Source organism: Trachemys scripta, chromosome 7, assembly GCF_013100865.1.
Source record: "Trachemys scripta elegans isolate TJP31775 chromosome 7, CAS_Tse_1.0, whole genome shotgun sequence".
Lineage (NCBI taxonomy): Eukaryota > Metazoa > Chordata > Testudines > Emydidae > Trachemys > Trachemys scripta.
This window is the reverse complement of record NC_048304.1, coordinates 2,425,923-2,444,305: the sequence shown is the minus strand read 5'-3', so window position 1 is coordinate 2,444,305 and position 18,383 is coordinate 2,425,923. Positions and strand designations below refer to the sequence as shown.

Below are 18,383 nucleotides of genomic sequence, written 5' to 3'. Positions count from 1 at the left end.
ATACGGCAATCCAGTGGCAAGTCTTGCTCAAGATTATTCATTAAGGGTAAAATTCATACCTGTGTAGAAGGCAGAGCTGTTTGAAATGTTGGGATTTTTTTCACAAAAAAATGTCTAAAGACAAGTAACAATTTTAATGTTGTTCATTTTTTCCACTCCCACTCCCTCATCCTGCATGTTTCAATAGAAATATATTGTTTCAGATTTCTAGGGGTTTTCTCTTTCCTTTTTTACCTTTCCCCCCACCATTTGCACTGGAGAAAATTGCTTGCTTTTTTACTTTGTTTACCTTTTTGTACTTCCTAGTGGGAAAGGGTTTTAAAGTGAGAGAGAAAGTGTATGTGTTTTCCCCACTTTCTTGCTTTCCTGCCTCTTCCCAATACTCTCCAGTGGGAAAATGGCGGGGGGACGACTGAGAAAAATGTTTTTTTTTCCACTATTTAAAAAAATATTTTTGCCACACATTTTTCATTTCAAACTGTTTTTTAAGTGATTAAATAGATTTTTTTTGCCAAAAAAATTATATTTATTAACCCTATTTTAAAAAAAAAATGATGCCGGGGCCTGCCTCGGACTGCTTGTTTTATGGAAAATTTCAACCAAAATGGTTCAGCCATTTCCAGAAAGAGTTGGGGGGAAATATATTGTTTTGTCCATGTTAAAAACAGTCTGTCAACCATTTTGTTGAAAAGCCCTGGTGGCCCCATGCTTTGGAGCCAGGACTTGAACTCTGTCAGAGGATGGTGTTTGTCAGGGATGCAGCTATTGCTGCCCCCATGAAAATCTGTCCCAAATTTGACCAAGTTTTAAACCTTTGAAAAAAATCACAGTTTGCACATGCTTAGTAGATACTTTCTAGATTTTAGCAGCTAAAGTCTCCAAAGATTCTATCCTCACTGAGCATGCTCTATTTCCTCCCTGGGACCAGACTGTGCATGTGACATCCCCACAGAGTGACTGGGCATGCTCCAGCCCAGGGCTAAAGGAGCAAAACCAGACCTTCCCTCTAACAGCTGCTCTGGGGTATGATGGCACCAAGCATGAACTGAGAGCTGGGAGCCTGTCCCTCCTGTGCTCTCAAAGACCATCTGCTGCTGCCCAGGCAGCCTGGAGGACAAGGCATCCGATATGAATGCAGAGGGAAAGCCTGACCAGGGGAAATTGGAACAAGGAACCTGGCAAGACTGGGCCTGGGTGGGGGAAAAGAAATTCGGAATGGCTGGGCAAGAAGATTAGGCCTGGGAGAGGAGAGGAAGATGGAACTGGTTGAGTGGAGAGGCTGAAGCTGGGAGCCTGGGCAACTGAGGTGGAGGGAGTGGCTGGGACTGGTTGGGCAAGGAGACACCCTGGTATCCCGGGAGGGCAGGATATAACTGGGCTGGGCTGGAGAGGGAGGACTTGGAGCCAGTTGGCTGGGGGATAGGGAACATGGAGATTAAATGAGAAGCTGGAGTGGGGGGGATGGGACTGGGATGGCTACACAAGGACACTGGAACTGGGATGAGAAGCCTGAATGGAGACTGAGACTTAGTAATCAAGGAGAATAGGACTGGGACAAAGAGCCAAGGTGGGTAAGAGATGGGACAGGGACAGGTTGAAGAGGCTGGGGCAGAAGGGTTCAAACTTATCAGGGAATGTGCCCACTTGAGAACATTCCCCTCCAGAGCCTGAAATGGAACCCAAGATGCTTGAGTTTTACTATTCCTCCCCCGCTAGCAAACTATGATCCCCCTCCCCCCGAGGATACATATGATGATACCGTCTTTAATTACATGATCACATGCTCTCTTCTCCACAGGACACCTGCCTCATTCAATGCACAGGCTGGGCCTGCTTTGGGGATGAATCAGGGCTGCGTGGAAAGGAGGCTATTGTCTGTAGAGGCCCTGCCTCATTTGTTGCAGAAGTTGGAAGAGGTGTAGTAAATGAGTTGGGAGGTTGCAGGAAGAGTAGGTTTGGACTCAGTGTCCAGGGGCGGCTCTATGTTTTTTGCCGCCCCAAGCACGGCAGGCAGGCGGCTTTCGGCGGTGCGCCTGCGGGCAGTCCGCTGGTCACGTGGATTCGGCGGCGTTTCTGCGGGAGGTCCGCCGGTGCCATGCCATCGGCATCCCCACCGCTGAATTGCCGCCGAAGCCGCGAGACTAGCAGGCATGCCGCCGGCCTGCCGCCCTCACAGCAACCGGCAGGCCACCCTCCACGGCTTGCCGCCCCAGGCACACGCTTGCTGCGTTGGTGCCTGGAGCAACCCCTGTCAGTATCAAAGCAGATAAATGCTGCCCTGGAAAACTGGGTTCTATTCCTGCCTCTGCCACCGAGTTCCTGTGTGATGCTGGGCAAGTCACTTAGGACACACTTTTCACGGGTGGTCATAAAGTGTTTGTTTCTCATCTTCTGCGTGCCCAACTTGATACCCTAGGGTCTGATTTGCAGAAGTGCTGAGCACTCAATAGGAGCTGTGCTTTGAATGTATGAAGTCTATCTAATGGCGAGTTCTCTTGAAATACCAGGTCCTAGCATCTCAAATTTGGCACTCAAAATTAGTGGAAATATTTGTCCTTGATCTCCCTGTGCCTCAGGTCCTCATCCATAAATGGGCATAACCCCTCCCCATCACCTCAGTGCAGCAGTGTGAAAATTAAACTTTGAGCACCACTGAAAAGCTCATGAGGAAATTAATAATTCTGCCTTCAGAGCCGGGTTTGACTAGGACATTCCAAGGGGTTGGCATAAACAACTGAAACTCCTCAGGCTCCTAAAGGTTAAGTGAGAGTCAGTTGCAATTTAGCGCTAGAAATGGGCAAAGGTTTGGAAGGGTTTCTAAGCAGTCAATTTTCAAATCTTTCATTGTAATAACTCTTCACGTCTGACTCCGCACACGTTGCACCACTGGACTGGTTAAGACAAAGACACAAGAGGGCTGGGTGAGCCATATGCCTGGGCACTTCCTGAACTGAAGTGGACAGTTTAGACCACCTCCCAGAGGACTGTGTAACAACAAGCAATTTGGTAGCTATCTGAAATACCAGTAAGGTTTTTCCATAGAGTTAGATGCCAGGATGATTTTTAAAACTATTGATAAGTATTAATTTTTTTCATTTTTTTCAGTCATAATTACATTTCCTTTGCACAGAACATTCTGAAAATGCAAAATCTTTCTTTGCTTTCACATGCCTGAAAACCTGTAAACATGCTTGGTTCCCTTGCTAATTCCCACGGCTCTCTCTTCAGTTAATTACTCAGTCACAGTTCTGTCGAGTGAAAAATGAATTCTGTCCAGTTTCCATCCTGAAAAACATACACATAACAAATAGGAATCTCCATCATTCTTCCAGGGATGGGGCTGTGGACCTAACAAACACAGCATGTGAAACAAATCAATATTGTAATCACTAAAGCAACCAATCAAATGAAACGTTAGACCAATCAATACCATATCTTCTACTGATGACAATTGTCAGACAGAAACCTTTAACACTGTAAAGATACTTTTCTTCCCTCAATGTGAGAGGGACCTTGAGAGCATGTTCCGTATTTAGTGTTGTCTGGATTTTAAAAAGACAACAGATTAAGGGAACTATTTCTTATGATGTCTATTGTGTTTGAAGTAAAGATTTTCCCTCCACCTGGAGCCATTCTCTGTATTTTGTGTAGTAATCCCTCACCCCCACTCTTGGATCGCAGCCCAAGCGGCGGAATCAGGACAGTCCTGCTGCTCTTTGTTTTTGCACATTGGGGAATATCACAAACATTTCACGGTTGAACTGCATTCTCCAAAACTAAGCATTTGATTGGCCACACGCACTCTTTTGGCATCGTCCAACAATGGTTCCATTGTCCAGTTATGTAAATCACAGGGGTTCCCTCCCTAAGGCCAGCTCAGTAGGCATACGCCATGTGGTGAGCATGGTCTATGTAGTTGACATGAATGTTGTGCATTAGTTGGCCGTGTGGACTCTGCTGGCATGCAGTAGTGGACATTCATGTAAACTACATTGACACGCATGAGGGAACTCTTAGTGCACACCAGCAGAAGCCACCAGGCCAGTTAGCATGCAACATGCTAACGCACACTAGAATCGAATCCTCCTTGGAGCAGACTAACGCACCATGTAGACAATCCCAAAGTGATTTGCCCAAAGGCACAATGAAACCTGTGACTGAGATCAGAACTGATCCCAGCTCCCAGTGCCCTATCAACCAGACCTTCCTTTCTACCCCGACACATGATCAGTCTCAGACGCCTTACTCTCCTTTCAATGAAAAAAGGTTTTAATAGTGAAATGTAATATTCAGAAGAGAAGATGTTGATATTTTAGACCATGAACCAGCAGCCTGCAAACCCTTTATCCCAGGGAGAGGGTCTCCCAGACTGCAGTGGGACTGCTCATGGGAATAAAGGTGAGCATGTGTGATTTTGCAGCATGGGGTCCTATGTTTGGAAAGTCCAAGCTCCTAGCATCCTGGGGTTGCTACCACAATAATGTAATAGATGACACCAATTACTATTATTTCACATTTAAAAACACAGAGAGGAAAATGTAGGCAGAAAACTCGCTGCTGAGAACACTTTGACTTCCTATTTACTTATTTCCTCAGAGTTTAAAAATATGCCTCGAGATGCCCATCCAGTCCTTTGTGCCCAGCCTGTAAATTACAAATGACATCATACAGTGCCACCCTTTACAAGTGTACTGAGAGCATTGGAATGAAAAGTGAACCCTAGACATTGCAGAGGGAAGAGACCGTTAGAACTTATTTCTTATGACGAGGTTTTTGTTTCCTTTGGAAAGGAGTGATTTCTCTGATACGTAGATTTTAAAGCCAGAAGAATCTACTATGATCTAGTCTGGCTCCCCAGTCTAACATAGGCCAAAGACCCTCACTCAAGATTCCTGCATTAACTGAAATGCTTTTTGCAAGGCACACTCACTCGGAATCAATGGAGCTCTAGGAGTGTGCAGCAGTCTGCCCAGTTCCTATCAGCTGCAGGATTGGAGTGTCTAAACTGCCAAATTCTGCAGTCCTTACTCACTTGGTTCTCAGGCAACCATCCCACTGGCTCCAGCAGAAGAGATGCCTGGAAAAGACTCCATGAGGGCTGCAGGGATCTGGCCTTTGATTTGGGATCTGCAACAGACATCATTGATTTATTTTTTTAAAAGCATTTTTGTTTGCCTTTAAAACAGGAAGTCCAGGGCTCTGCTGCCCCAGCCACTCAACACTGTACAAAAGCCTCTTTTGCCAAGAAGGTCCTTTCATCTCTCTGCTGTGCACGTTTTATGCAGAGATTTCTGACACAAATATGACAGCGCAGCACTTTATTTGTGAGGGTTTTGGTTTTTTCTCTCAGTTTTAACTTTCCACTCCACTAAGCAAAGTTTAACAGAATTCATTTCTCTCAGTAGAATCCTCAGGGGAAGGCACCGTTCTGTTGGCTTCCTTTAGTTATTTATTGCCTGTCTCCCACATACTGCATATGCTAAAAGATGTACTACTAGCACTGAAAAATTAATCCTATTGCTGTGAGGAACATGGAATGCTACAAAAGCAGCAACAAGTTGGGCCGCATGAAAAGACCAAGTTCACATGCAGAGCAGGGTCCCAGGATTCCACGATGCTAGAATCCAGTGCAACACATTGGTCAGTTCTAAATCCAAAAACTCACCTCAGACATGTCTGCAGGTAGTTTTCAGCTCTCATAGCCTGTGCAGGAGAGAGCCTAGTCAGCACTCAGGTGGGAGACCTCCACGGAAAACCCAAGAGCTGGAGCTGGTGGCTCAGCTCACCAGATGACGTTCTTCCCTCAGAGTCAGTACTGTGCGGATACCCCAGTGTAGTGCTAAGGCATTTTTCTTTCAAGTGAGATATAAAACCAAAATCCCCGACCATTTGTGGTCTTAAGCAATCCCACAGCCCTTTTCACATGACTAGGACCATTAAACTAGAGTCCTGGCTACATTCTGCCGACATAAAGCAGTCCAAACACCACTCACATCATCCCACCACAGCTAACAGTACCTATTATTTTAAAGACAGATTCTTTTGAAATATAAAGTGCTAGTATGAGGCACAAAAGCTGTCAAATGATTTTTATGCTTACACAAGCCGCAGCAGATTCAAGGGCAGCTGTGAGTGACACCTGGAGTACGTTCCTGTCAGTCTCTCTGAGTGACAACCCAAACACTTTGTGAATGGCAAAGACTTCCATGTATCTGGGGAAGGGTTTTAAGCACAAAGGGACAAATTCCATCCCCCCCTGCCCCATGGGTCATCAGTCACACCAGTACCAACAGGGTACAAAATGATACGGATTCCAAATCAATATTTCTCTGAAATTTCTGTTGCACTAAACGTTTCAAAATTTTGACTTTTTTGTCCCACTTCACAGAATCATAAAATGTAGGACTGGAAGGACCACAAGCAGGGCTGTTCCTAGTTATTCTGGGGTCCTACACAGCCCCCCCCCCAAGGGGGGAGGGGAAGGCCTCCGCGGGGGGGAGGGGGCTTACCCCAAGCCTCCGTGGGAGGGGGCGGGGCTGGCTTGGAGGGGGCAGGGGGGAACCGCCCACCCCCAGCACTCACCGGCTGGGCGGCTGGGGCCAGGTCACTGCACTTCCCACCGTCGGTGAGTGCAGGCCTGGCCCTGCTGCAGTCCTCAGGGGAGTGGGGGCGGGAAGAGGTGGGGCGGGGGTGGAGCATGGCAAAGGCTTTGGGGAAGGGGTGGAGTGGGGGCGGGACTGGGGTGGAACAGGGGCGGGAAGAGGCGGGGCTGGGGCGGAGCACGGCAAAGGCTTTGGGGAAGGGGTGGAATGGGGGCAGGACTGGGGTGGAACAGGGGCGGGAAGAGGCGGGGTGGGGGCGGAGCATGGCAAAGGCTTTGGGGAAGGGGTGGAATGGGGGCAGGACTGGGGTGGAACAGGGGCGGGAAGAGGCGGGGCGGGGGTGGAGCATGGCAAAGGCTTTGGGGAAGGGGTGGAGTGGGGGCGGGGCTGGGCGGAGCAGGGGCGGGAAGAGGCGGGGCTGGGGTGGAGCATGGCAGGGGCTTTGGGGAAGGGGTGGAGTGGGGGCGGAGCAGGGATGGGAAGAGGTGGGGCTGAGGCTGGAGCAGCATGCAGCTGCTCAGGGCACCAGGAAATTTGGTTCCCCAAATTTTCTGGTGCCCTACACAGCTGCGTACTTTGCGTATGGGTAGGAACAGCCCTGACCACAAGAGGTTCTCTCTTCCAGCCCCCAGTGCTGAGGCATGGTCAAGTAGACCTGGACCATCCAGACATGGGTTTTTCTAACCTGTTCTTAAAAACCTCCAATAATTCCACAGCCTCCCTTGGAAACCTGTTCCAGAGCTTCACTACCTTTATAGTTAGGAAGTTTTTCCTAATATCTAACCTACATTTCCCTTGCTGCACATTAAGCCCATGACTTCCTGTCCTACCTTCAGTGGACATGGAGAACAAATGATCATAACGTCCCTTATACACATCTGAAGACTTATCAGGTCCCTCCTTGGTCTTCTTTTCTTAAGATTAAACATGCTCAGTTTTTTTAACCTTTCCTCATAGGTCAGATTTTCTAAACCTTTTATCATTTTTGTTGCTCTCCTCTGCACTCTCTCCAATTTATCCACCTCTTTCTTAGAGTGTGGCACCTAAAACTAGACACAGTACTGCACCTGAGGTCTCATCAGTGCCAAGCAGAGTGGGACAACTATCTCCCATGTCTTACATATGGACATTCCTATTAATACACATCAGAATGATATTAGCCTTTTTTTGCAACTGCATTACATTGTTGATTCATATTCAGTTCGCAATCCACAAGAACCCCCAGATCCTCTTTAGTCAGCTGTACTACCACTTAGCTGGTTATTCTTCATGTGGTATTTGTGCATTTGATTTTTCCTTCCTACGTGAAGTACTTTGCAGTCGTCTTTATTGAATTTCATCTTGTTGATTTCAGATCAATTTGTCAAGGTCATTTCAATTCTGATCCTGTCCTCCAAAGTGCTTTCAACCCCTGCCAGTTTGGTGTCATCCACAAATGTTATAAGCATACTCCCTATTCCATTGCCCAAGTCATTAATGAAAATATTGACTAGTACTGGACCCAGGACTGACCCCTGCAGGACCCTACTAAATATGTCACTGAACCAGTGATAACTACTTCTTGAGTATGGTTTTTGAACCAGTTGTGTACCTTACTTATAGTAATTTCATCTACGCCACCTTTCCCTAGTTTCCTTTTGAGACTGCCACATGAGACTGTGTCAAAAGCCTCACTAAAATCAAGATCTATCACGTGTGCTGCTTCCCTGCTATCCACTGGGCTAGTAATCCTGTCCAAGAAGGAAATTAGATTGATCTGGCATGATTTGTTCTTGACAAATCCATGTTGGCTCTTACTTATCACCCTATCATCTTCTAGGTGTTTACAAATTGATTCTTTAATCATTTGTTCCTGTATCTTTCCCGGAGTTGAAGTTAGGCACGATGAATTCCCTGTGGGACAGAAATTGAGTTTTTCAATCAGTTGTAGAGCCAGCTGAGAAAGAAAAGTTCCCCAGCACAGATATTGCCTAAGGACTCCCATAATGCATCATGGGAAATATAGTCCAGTCGGGGAGCGGGGCACGTGCAGAAAAGAGAGACACGAACGGCCCAGAACCACAACTCTGATGAGGCACCACAGCAGCTCAGGTGGACAGAAAACAATGTCAACTCAACCTAAAATGAAATATTGTTTTGATTTTCCCGATTGTCTCAAATTCTCAAGGAGGCTGAAGCCAGAGATGGGCCCAAACCCAAAATTCATAGCTAGGTCTGGTTGTGGATTTTAAGCCACCTTCTCCTCCCCAGCCCCCACAGTTTGGGGGCATTCAGGTTCAGTTTTACAATTCAGTCTCATTTCTAGGGAAAATAGTTGCATCAGGAATAACTGCTGCCATCTAAATGCCAAGAGCCATCAGGCAGCAAAAAAACTGGTTTAAAGATAATGAAAGGGTTCAGCACCGCAATTCTCCACCCTCAAGCCCTTCAAGGCAGCAATTCGCAGAATGAACTATGGACGGAAATGATTTCAGAGCCAACTCAGCTAGCACAAACTAAATAATAGCCTCACTCCTGAAATTTTGCCTCCAGCTCCCAGACAGTACCAAGCAATGCAGGAAGCACATGAAAGGACAAGCAGTGGCAAGGAAATGCTACCTCACTGTGCCCATTTTTGTTCAGAGTCCATTTGCGTTTTGGACTTTGGTTCAGGGCAGTTGTGACTGCATTTGGAAATGGCTGCCTTTAATGATGGCCTATGTTTACAGAAATAAGAATCTCACGTGATTCTGCTGTTTGCTCACTAGCAAATTCCAGACTTGATCCAAAAGACATTGACATCAACAAGCGTCTTTCAGGTGACTTGAGTGGGCTTCAGATCAGGCCTCCCCGTTACCTAGGAGACAATCTTTACTAGCCCACCTACTTGAGAGAGCTGTGAATTTTTACTGCACCCATTACTAGAGTTCGGTCATGACCCCGGAGGTAAATGAAGAGTCTCTCTCCTTAAGGGCTTGATTGTGCACCACTGAAATTACTGGACGTTTTGGCATTGACTTTCATGGGAGTAGGAGCAGACTCTACAACGGGAGCAGCTCACATATGGATCTCACTGAGGTCAATGGGTCAAGTTCAGCACCTGGCATAACGAGGTGCATGCAACTCCATCAGAATCAGTGGAATGCACTCGTTGACATCAAGGCTGAGTGTGGCCACATGGAGTCCCATCCATGCAACCCAGGGCAGTATTTCCTGTTAAACTTTGGTTTGGAATCGCCACCATTTCTGCAGCTCAGAATTCCCATCCAAAGCCGGTGATTCACGGCTAGGTGCGAATGTGTATTTTGAGTCTGTATTCTCTCTACTTCACAGGCGTCTGTCAGCCTGGAACGCAGATCTAGACATCTAGCACCAGACATCCATTGATAGGTTTTCTAGGTGGGTTACTAGAATCAAAAAAGTAGTGTCGCTAGTCTGTGCAACTTTCAAGGCATTATTAAAGCAATATTTTTGATATTACCAAGGTCTAATGCTGTTTTGAATTTGCAGTTATGGAGTTCATTTTAGAGCACTTGATTATACTTTGAGAAGAAATAGTCTTACAGTACAAGTCATTTTCTCAAGTACACTCAAAGAAAGGATAGTCTATGGCTCAGTAAATACAACAGTCTGAAAAGTTATGAGCTATCAACCTAAGCTGAATTGACTTACTGATATTACCTGCAATGAATGAGTTTTAGATAGTGTCTCATAAATAGAAGGCTACAGAGCCTACGATTTTATGAACGTCTTGTGCTTATCAATATATATGAGAAATGGCGCTGTCAGGTGTTCGAGGGGATACTATGTGAACCACACCACTGTCAATTTAATTTTTTATGATTAAATATTTGGTGCTGTTAAAGGTTATTTAACATTTAATATAGCTGCTCTTCTACATAGCTGATAACTGTCACCGTTACATAATACTGTAGCTGAAAATGGATGGGGAAGGCATATTTTTAAGACGGTCCCTATTTTTTTTATCCAATTTACTGTTAGATTTGTTCCAGTAATAGGATAATATGAGGTGGGTTTAAAAGGCTTTCAATATTCAGATGTTCTGAGGCCATTGTACGTTCTTCCACTGTGGAAAATCTCTCTAAGCCTGGATTGTGAGACTCTTCTGAGCTCACATTCCAATCCCGTTTTCTCTCATTAAAGGGACACTATCAACTGAAAGATCACATTTCTGGCTGACCACCTTTTGTGTTTACCTACTATTATTAAAACATCCAAGGGGCTATAAATGAAAGATTAAAAAACAAAACTATTTTTCTCCATTTTGTAGGATGTTTACTTTGTGCATGGGATAGAATTTGACAATGGACAACTGTTTCCTTCATGTGGCCAGATACCCACTATCCTGCAATACTTGGATACAATCCTGCCTTCACTTGGGCAGATCCAGTTACAGGTTCTGACTCCTACATAGGACTACGTACGTATGGAAAGTTAAGTGTATGCACAGGTGTTTGCAGGATGGTGCCCCTGTTGGCCTGGCTCTTCCATGGGAGACAAAAATGTTTACAGAACTAGGAAGATGGGCCTTTTTAAACTCACCAAAATTGTCAGGTAGCCTCAGGGACAGCTGTAATACCTTGAACTATTTTTATTTTATTTTATTTTATTGGCAAGTGCCCAAGGTTGGTGTGTCCCTTTATATAGAGTCCAAAATCATTCTGGTCTTTCTGGCATTCATCCATCATGAAGACAAAGTTCTTTAAGCTACATACATAGAAGGGATTCATTTTGCAATAAATTAAATTAAAATTAAATTTAAAAACCCAAATGCTCGGTCTGTGCAGCTCGACCCATTCACAGAATCTGGGCCTTGGTTTTGCATTCAGTAGTACTCGCTATGATATATTTACTAAGAAACCTTTTTATCACCTTTCAGTGACTGAATTAGTTTCTTGGACAATAAAACTCTTTATGTGGATTTTCCCTAGTAAAGTGTGGGTATAAAACATTAGTCCTTCCAATCCCCAAAAGACAGGACTTGATTTTGACACAATCTATGATCTGTTGTGTCATGAATTTACCATCCTGTGTCCTGAAGTTAGTGTACCACAGGTTAGCTCCCAGAGTTTGCCCTGGTTTAGTGCTCAGAACACCTATATAAATGAGCATTTCTGGAGCTGTCACATCTTCCCTGTAACAGTGCTTACATACTACAACGACAGTGCTTCAGAAATGCAGACCGATGAGAAACAGGAATACCACTAGCTAGGAATTATACCTTTGCAGTGACATCAAAAAATATACGTGTGCCCCTTGTGGTAGGTAAAGGTACTGATATTCAAACACATAAGCCCTGACTTTGTGCAGGCATTTTTTCCTGTGCAAAGTGTGCATTAAATGCTACTCTTCTAATCTGGTGGCATTTTAGACATACTTTGCAGTGAACACCAGTATACACGGCCATCTATGACTCAGGAGAACCCTAACATTTCAGTATGCCACTAGATCTTTAGAAAAACACCATGCCAAGGTTATTAACTGGCAACTACTGTATATTGCACTTGTGAGACAACAGGTGCCATGATGCCACATTTGACAGTTTATTTAATTGAGCACATTACTAATCTATTTGCTGCTCTTTCCTCAAATTAAAAACATAGGTGTCCAGATCCTCAGCTGGTGCAAATCCAGCCATTTATCCTAGACCTAGGGCTCAAATGGTAACTATTTTGTGAGGGGAAAAACAGGACTCTTCTTCCTTCCTCTTTTCATTATCTATATTAGACTAATTCCTTTTAACAAAGGGGTGATTGGAGGAAGTGTTTGCCATTCAGCTTGGGTTCTGCCTGGAATCCTGTGTTTGTTCGATGGCACAACACCAAAGAGAAGCAAAATGTGTAACTCGGCAGAGAGAATAACTTTAGTGCCCAAGAAACCCGACCCTTTGCCCGTTTACCAGCCCAGCCCTGCACTAATGGGGAGCACTGTTTAAATGCCCATGGTGCAATATGGCCCTGTAACAGTCCCTTATTTTAGAATGTAATAACATGGGGAAACTTCCAAATATACTACAGACAAATATGATTTGTTGCCATTGACAATAATCCTAACTGAGACCAGGTGGACACCCACCAGACAGAGAGCATCGGCAGCAAGGCAAGGTGGAACCCTAGAGCCATCACGATTGAGTATTCCCCCATCGCTCCACCCCCAGAGCCCCACCCTCACTGGGATGTCACTGCTCACTTGGAGAGGTTGTGACTGGGCTCCTTCAGAGAGACGGGGCATTCGCATGGAACCCCTTCCCGCCCCAGCAATGGCAGAAGGGATCTCCTCTTCCCCTGGGATCACAACAGAACCCCAACCCCTGCTTACTCCAGCAGCTGGGGTGCATGTGTTTGCATGGGTGGGCCCAGGACACTGCACTCTCCTCCTGCCACATGCAGAGGCCCCTGCTCTGGTTGGAGATGCCACCCAAAGTAGTGGGTCTTGGCATTAACACCCCATTGAGGCAACTGAGGCAGTTTACCCCTCTCAGAGCTGCTGCTTCGGTCTCTCTGCAGATGACACTACACTGGTTTCACTCACGTCACGGTTCCAAGCTTCAGTCTGCCACAGTCAGGGCCAGAAACTGATTTTATTTTTTAAATGAAAGTGGAGCTTGTGCTGTAATCACAGAAGCTGGGGGCCTAGGCATGAAGAGCTTAGCTCTTCAGCCAGGCCTGGAGGAAGGCCTAACAGTGGTAGGACTGCTTTCAGTTCACTGAATGTCAAAAGGAATAACAAGGTAAGGGGACCACCATTTAAACCACTTAGAATTAGACGTGACCCTGTGCTGAAAATTTGGCTCCAGACTTGAACTTCCCCAGAGTCTGGAAATGTTTGAATCAGGGATTCTGGTGGGAGGCCTCCTTTTCCAAGGTAGCTTTATTGGGAAAGTGCATGCTGATTTCTGATGCTGTACAGCTTAACAAAATTAGATCTTAGTAGAAACCAACATTTTTCCAGGTATTCAAATTACATTTACATACTGCCAATGAAATACACTCCCTTATGTTAGCCCAAACGTATAAAATAAATAGGGCAGAAATACAGATTTCTTTCTGCATAAAACACCCTGAGAAATTTTTGATGAAAATTCCTGAGTACTTTAAAGGCTTCTTCTATCTCTTTGCAGCAGAGGCGAGAAGGGCAGCAAATTATGACCCAGTAATTATGATGATGGATGTTGAGGCAGTCCATTATATTAGCTACAGTGCCGGTGCAAGAACCAGCACTACCGATCGCATACTTCACTAAGCAGGACACTCGAGATTATAATGGGCAATATAGATTTACAACATTAGGTTAAAGCAGGATAATTATTCTTCTTTTCCATTTCCTTTCCCATGGACCTGCTTCACATTTCTGTGCTTGTTTCCAGGGCATAATCCGTATTTCAGGCAGGCAGGCACTCGACCTGCTATTCCACTCACTCTGGTGCAAATCAAACGTAACTCCATGGAAATCAACAGGCTTGGAAACCAGTGTAAAAATGGGGTGTGAGCGAAGAATCAGCCTTGCTAGCTGCTGCTAATTAGAGGTGGGGATGTGCTTGCTTCTGTCTCCTACAAACAGCAGGGAGGACAGATTGATTAAACTCTGGAGATGCCTATTGTGCGTCAGTATAGGAATGTCGTCGAAAGGCCTGTCTCAATACAATGCAAACAACAAGCCTGCTGTTATAAAAGTGAGCTCCTTGCTTTTATTTGTATTAATTACTTCATCATTTGGGCGAGACTGAGAAAAGGTGACTGTTTTTCAGGTATGTGCAGATTGAATACTGTTCTATAGCAGGTTTCAGAGGGGTAATCGTGTTAGTCTGTATCAGCAAAAACAACAAGGAGTCCTTGTGGCACCTTAGAGACTAATGCATTTATTTGGGCATAAGCTTTCGTGGGCTAAAGCCCACTTCATCAGATGCACGGAGTGAAAAATACAGGAGCATGTATAAATATACAGCAAGGGGAGATTTAGGTTAGATATTGGGAAATACTTTCTAACTCTAAGGAGAGTTAAGCACTGGCATAAGCTTCCAAGGGAAGTTGTGGAATCCACATCACTGGAGGTTTGGACAAACACCTGACAGGGATGGGCTAGGTTTACATGGTCCTGACACGGCGCCGGGGGCTGGACTTGGTGGCCTCTCAAGGTCCCTTCCAGCCCTGCCATTCTATGATTCTATCATTTCAAGGAGTGCTGAGCAAGCCCAACTTCAACTGACGTCACTGGGGGCTGCAGATGGCTCAACATATTAGAACACCAGGCCCCAGGTATCTCAAGCTTGACACCCAACGTTAGAGCATAGTTTGGAAAAATGTGGCCTTCTCCTTTGGAGGCACCGCCTTTGAGTGGCGCAGCACTAACCCCTCACCCAGGCAGTCAGACTGCAGCATTCAAGCCAAGCAGTGGAGATATCACGATGCAGGTATTGCTGTCTGAGGCTAGGCTCGGATGCAGCAGTGGAACCAGAAATGCAGCGAGTACTGAGGGCAAAGTGCATCGCTGTGCAGAGGAGCAGCACCAGGTTTACGCTCTAGGCCCACAGGAGAGAATTTCACCGGCTGTGAACGGCTGTGACAGTCGTGGAGTACTGCGGCTTGTGTGAGGCAGGAAGATGATGTTATCTCTTCTTTATTGTACATGCCTCTCGGTGCCTTCGGCTGTGGAGCACCAGGGCCGTTGAGGGGATTAGGGCCATCTCACCCTCCTAGAGTGGCCAGCCATGAAAAAGACTTGACCAGTGCCGTAGCTCATGCATCATTCCTTACAGCTCACAGGGCGGAGGTCTGGGGCTCCCTGCACTTTGGCCGGGAAGCATCGTGTCTGTGCATGTCACATCCATGAAGCTGTTAAAGAGAGAGGCGATGCTGGGGATCACTGACAGGCCAGCCGCACAGGGGTAGTTTAGAGGATAAGCGCAGCAAAGATTGCTTTTCCCGGCTGGAGCCCGCGACGCTCTATGAAGTGCAATGTGATACTTCACTGGCTTTCTCACCTGAAATGAATTGTTAAAGCTGACCAATTACAGGAAAGGTTTACCATGTGCCTTGGCTGCAGCTCCTATTCAACATTTAGCAGCATCTCATTGCATGGGAAAGTGGAGTCCTCAGACTCTAATCGGATGGGATGGGTCAGCCCAGCATGTTCCTAAAAAAGAGAGTGAAAGGCCCACTAGCATTTGCAGCAACCCCGGCCGAAAAGTGCTGGGAGCCTTCAGGCCCAAGCAGGCTGAACTCCCTAGCAGCTGGGCTGCTGCTGCTGCTCCCCTCCTACCTGGCACTAGGCCCACTGGATCTTCACAATGTGCAGACCCAGCAGCCATGCCCCCGGCCTGCGCATGGAGCTGTGGCGATCCCACGGTGCAGGGGTCTCCTTTTTCCTGCTCAGCCCTATAGCCTTTTAGCAGCCAAGATGCATCTTTTCAGCTGTGTTAGTGTCTTAGGCCCTAATGATACAATCTCCTGATTTCCCAATGACAGAGGTGCCAAGGGCTTGATTTTAAAGGTGAAAATTGGCTCCTAAAAGACGATTGTGCAGTCTAAGTAATCCCCCTGATTAGGGGACAGACAGGGCAGTTTGAGGTAAAAGGAAATAGATAAATTTGTCCCTGGAAAATTGGCTGTAAATTACTCATCCAATATGAGAGACTACTGGATAATGTTGCAGTTATAGATCACTTAGCACCTGGAAAAGGTCACGCAGAGAAGAGACTGGGCTCTGAAGCAGTACTAGTAATAACAAGGCCAAGCTCCTCGACAGCAACTTCTGCGCAAGGATCTCAGAGCACTTCGCAAAGCTCAAGGGAGAACTCAACTCTGAATGCACAAGCCCCTGTGCATGATTTATTGTGCACTAACTCCTGCATGCACAGGTGATGGGTGTGCACACGCATATTCTGTCACCTGGAAGAGGGGCTAGTTCTTGAAACATGCATGCACAGGTGTTTGCTTGTGCAAGATTTTGTGTGTGCACAAAGTTTGTCTCTCCACTGCCAGAGGTTACACAGCAAGTGTAACCCACACACCTCCTGAGTGTGGTTCCCTGTCCCCTCTGGTGGCACCGAGACCACTTAGAGATTAATGAGTCTGCTACAGCCTTAGCTAAGGGCCCTGTGGCTTGTAGCTCATGCAGGAGAGGCTCATGCATTTAGCTCCAGAGGTCTCAAGTTCGATCCCACTCACTGACAACCGAGGTCTGTCGGTGTTACACAAGCAATAGTCAGAGCAAGAAAGAGAACCCAGGTCTACTACTGCCCATTCCATTCTCTCACCATAAGACAACAGTGCTGACACATCCATAGATATAGTAGGAAGTGGAGTCCCCACTTCATTGTTCATGTTGCCAAGAAATCATGAAACATGCACATATCCACAAGCTGTCTGTCCAGGCACCAACCTTTAGAAGAATGCTGATGGGTCCCATGGATACCTAGCTTTGAGCTGAAGGACAGCTGTTTTAAGGAGCGAATTATATAATATTTGTGACTATATGCTCTGGCTGTCCCCAAATTTGCATCCTCGCTACTGGGCATTTTGAATGGAGATGAACGTTGTGTACATAACTCCTAGAAGTATCCCCTAGGCAAGGCAGGGGTTCTGGGAAAGGCCACAATCAGGACCAGCAGGAACAAAGGGGGAAGAAAGACCACCATGCGGGGGAGGGACCACGACAAAATGCAGAAAAAACCCTCAAGTCCCCCAAGGTTATTCTAGTGCCATTAAAAAGAAGGGGGAAAATCCACGAAAGGGAGTTAGCAATTACTTTGTTCTGAATGGACAGGAAAGGATTAAAGAGTGGCCTTGCCTTGGGAAGTGACACTTGCTGCATGTCACATTGTAACGTCCCCCACCTGGGCTGTCAGTGGGATTGCACTCCAGGACTTTCATTGTCAAAAGGATGATCTATACTCCTTGAGCGAAAGACCTAACTCCTGTACCGGTGACTATCGTAGATTCTTATCCTCTTCTGAGAGCCACTCACTAGAAGGAGAGCGAAGCCCCACACTCTGCTAGTGTGGGTACATCCATGGCTCAATGTGTACCAGGGGAGGAGCCAAATGAAAGCAGGTGAGAGAAGTGTCCTGGCTCAGTACCTTATTCTCCCACCTGGGACAAGTTCAGCCACAGAAGCTTGTAGTATTTTGTTCCTGCTTCTGTGTCCAGCACATTTGTCTCTACCACAGATGTCTCCACAGACCTAAAGCCTAAACAGCCTAAAGAAAAGAAATCTGTGAGTTAGGTGACAGAGACTGAAAGGCCTGCGGATTACTTGTGTAGTGTGTTATCAATCCTAAGGACTGAAGATAATAGAGATGATAATACAAAAACCAGGCTTACCATGAATTTATGAATTGATAAGTCAGTTTCTTATAACAGCACACAGTAAATCACTGCTTGCTCCTACTTGTCTGTGACCGTTATGTACTCCCTACTTTCTATTTGCTTTTATCCTAGTCTGTGCTTTATTTTGGGGGGAGGGGGAGGGTGGGAAATCAAGATTTCTCTTAAGTCAACTTGGTAAAACTTTGGCCTACAGTCCTCTTGATTCTTGGAGGGGAAGAAAAGCGGTTTATTCTTTAAGCCTATTGAACGGCTATGTCTCATTTTATTTTTCTGTAAAGTCTATTTGGTCATTTTAGCAAGCTGAAAACATGGGCATTGAAATGTATCTGTCTAGAAAGGGGAGGTGGTCTGGGGGTAAAAGCACAGGCCACGGGTTCAAGAGATCAGTTTCAGTTCCTGGCTCGATCACCTTAGTGAAGTCATCTAATCTCTCTCGGCCTCCGATCCCCAGCTG

General features: G+C 46.0%; 1 long non-coding RNA gene across 5 annotated transcripts in view; it reads right to left on the bottom strand.

The window, feature by feature from the left end:
* LOC117881027 overlaps positions 1-18,383 on the bottom strand; it is a 261,286-nt gene that overhangs the window by 90,616 nt on the left and 152,287 nt on the right. Inside the window, exon 9 of one of the 5 annotated variants that reach the window (XR_004646667.1) lies at positions 3,178-3,285. The exons of the other annotated variants lie outside the window; for them this stretch is intronic. This is a non-coding gene — a long non-coding RNA (uncharacterized LOC117881027). Of the gene's footprint in view, positions 1-3,177; positions 3,286-18,383 lie in introns of those variants that run through there. 5 annotated transcript variants of the gene reach the window in all.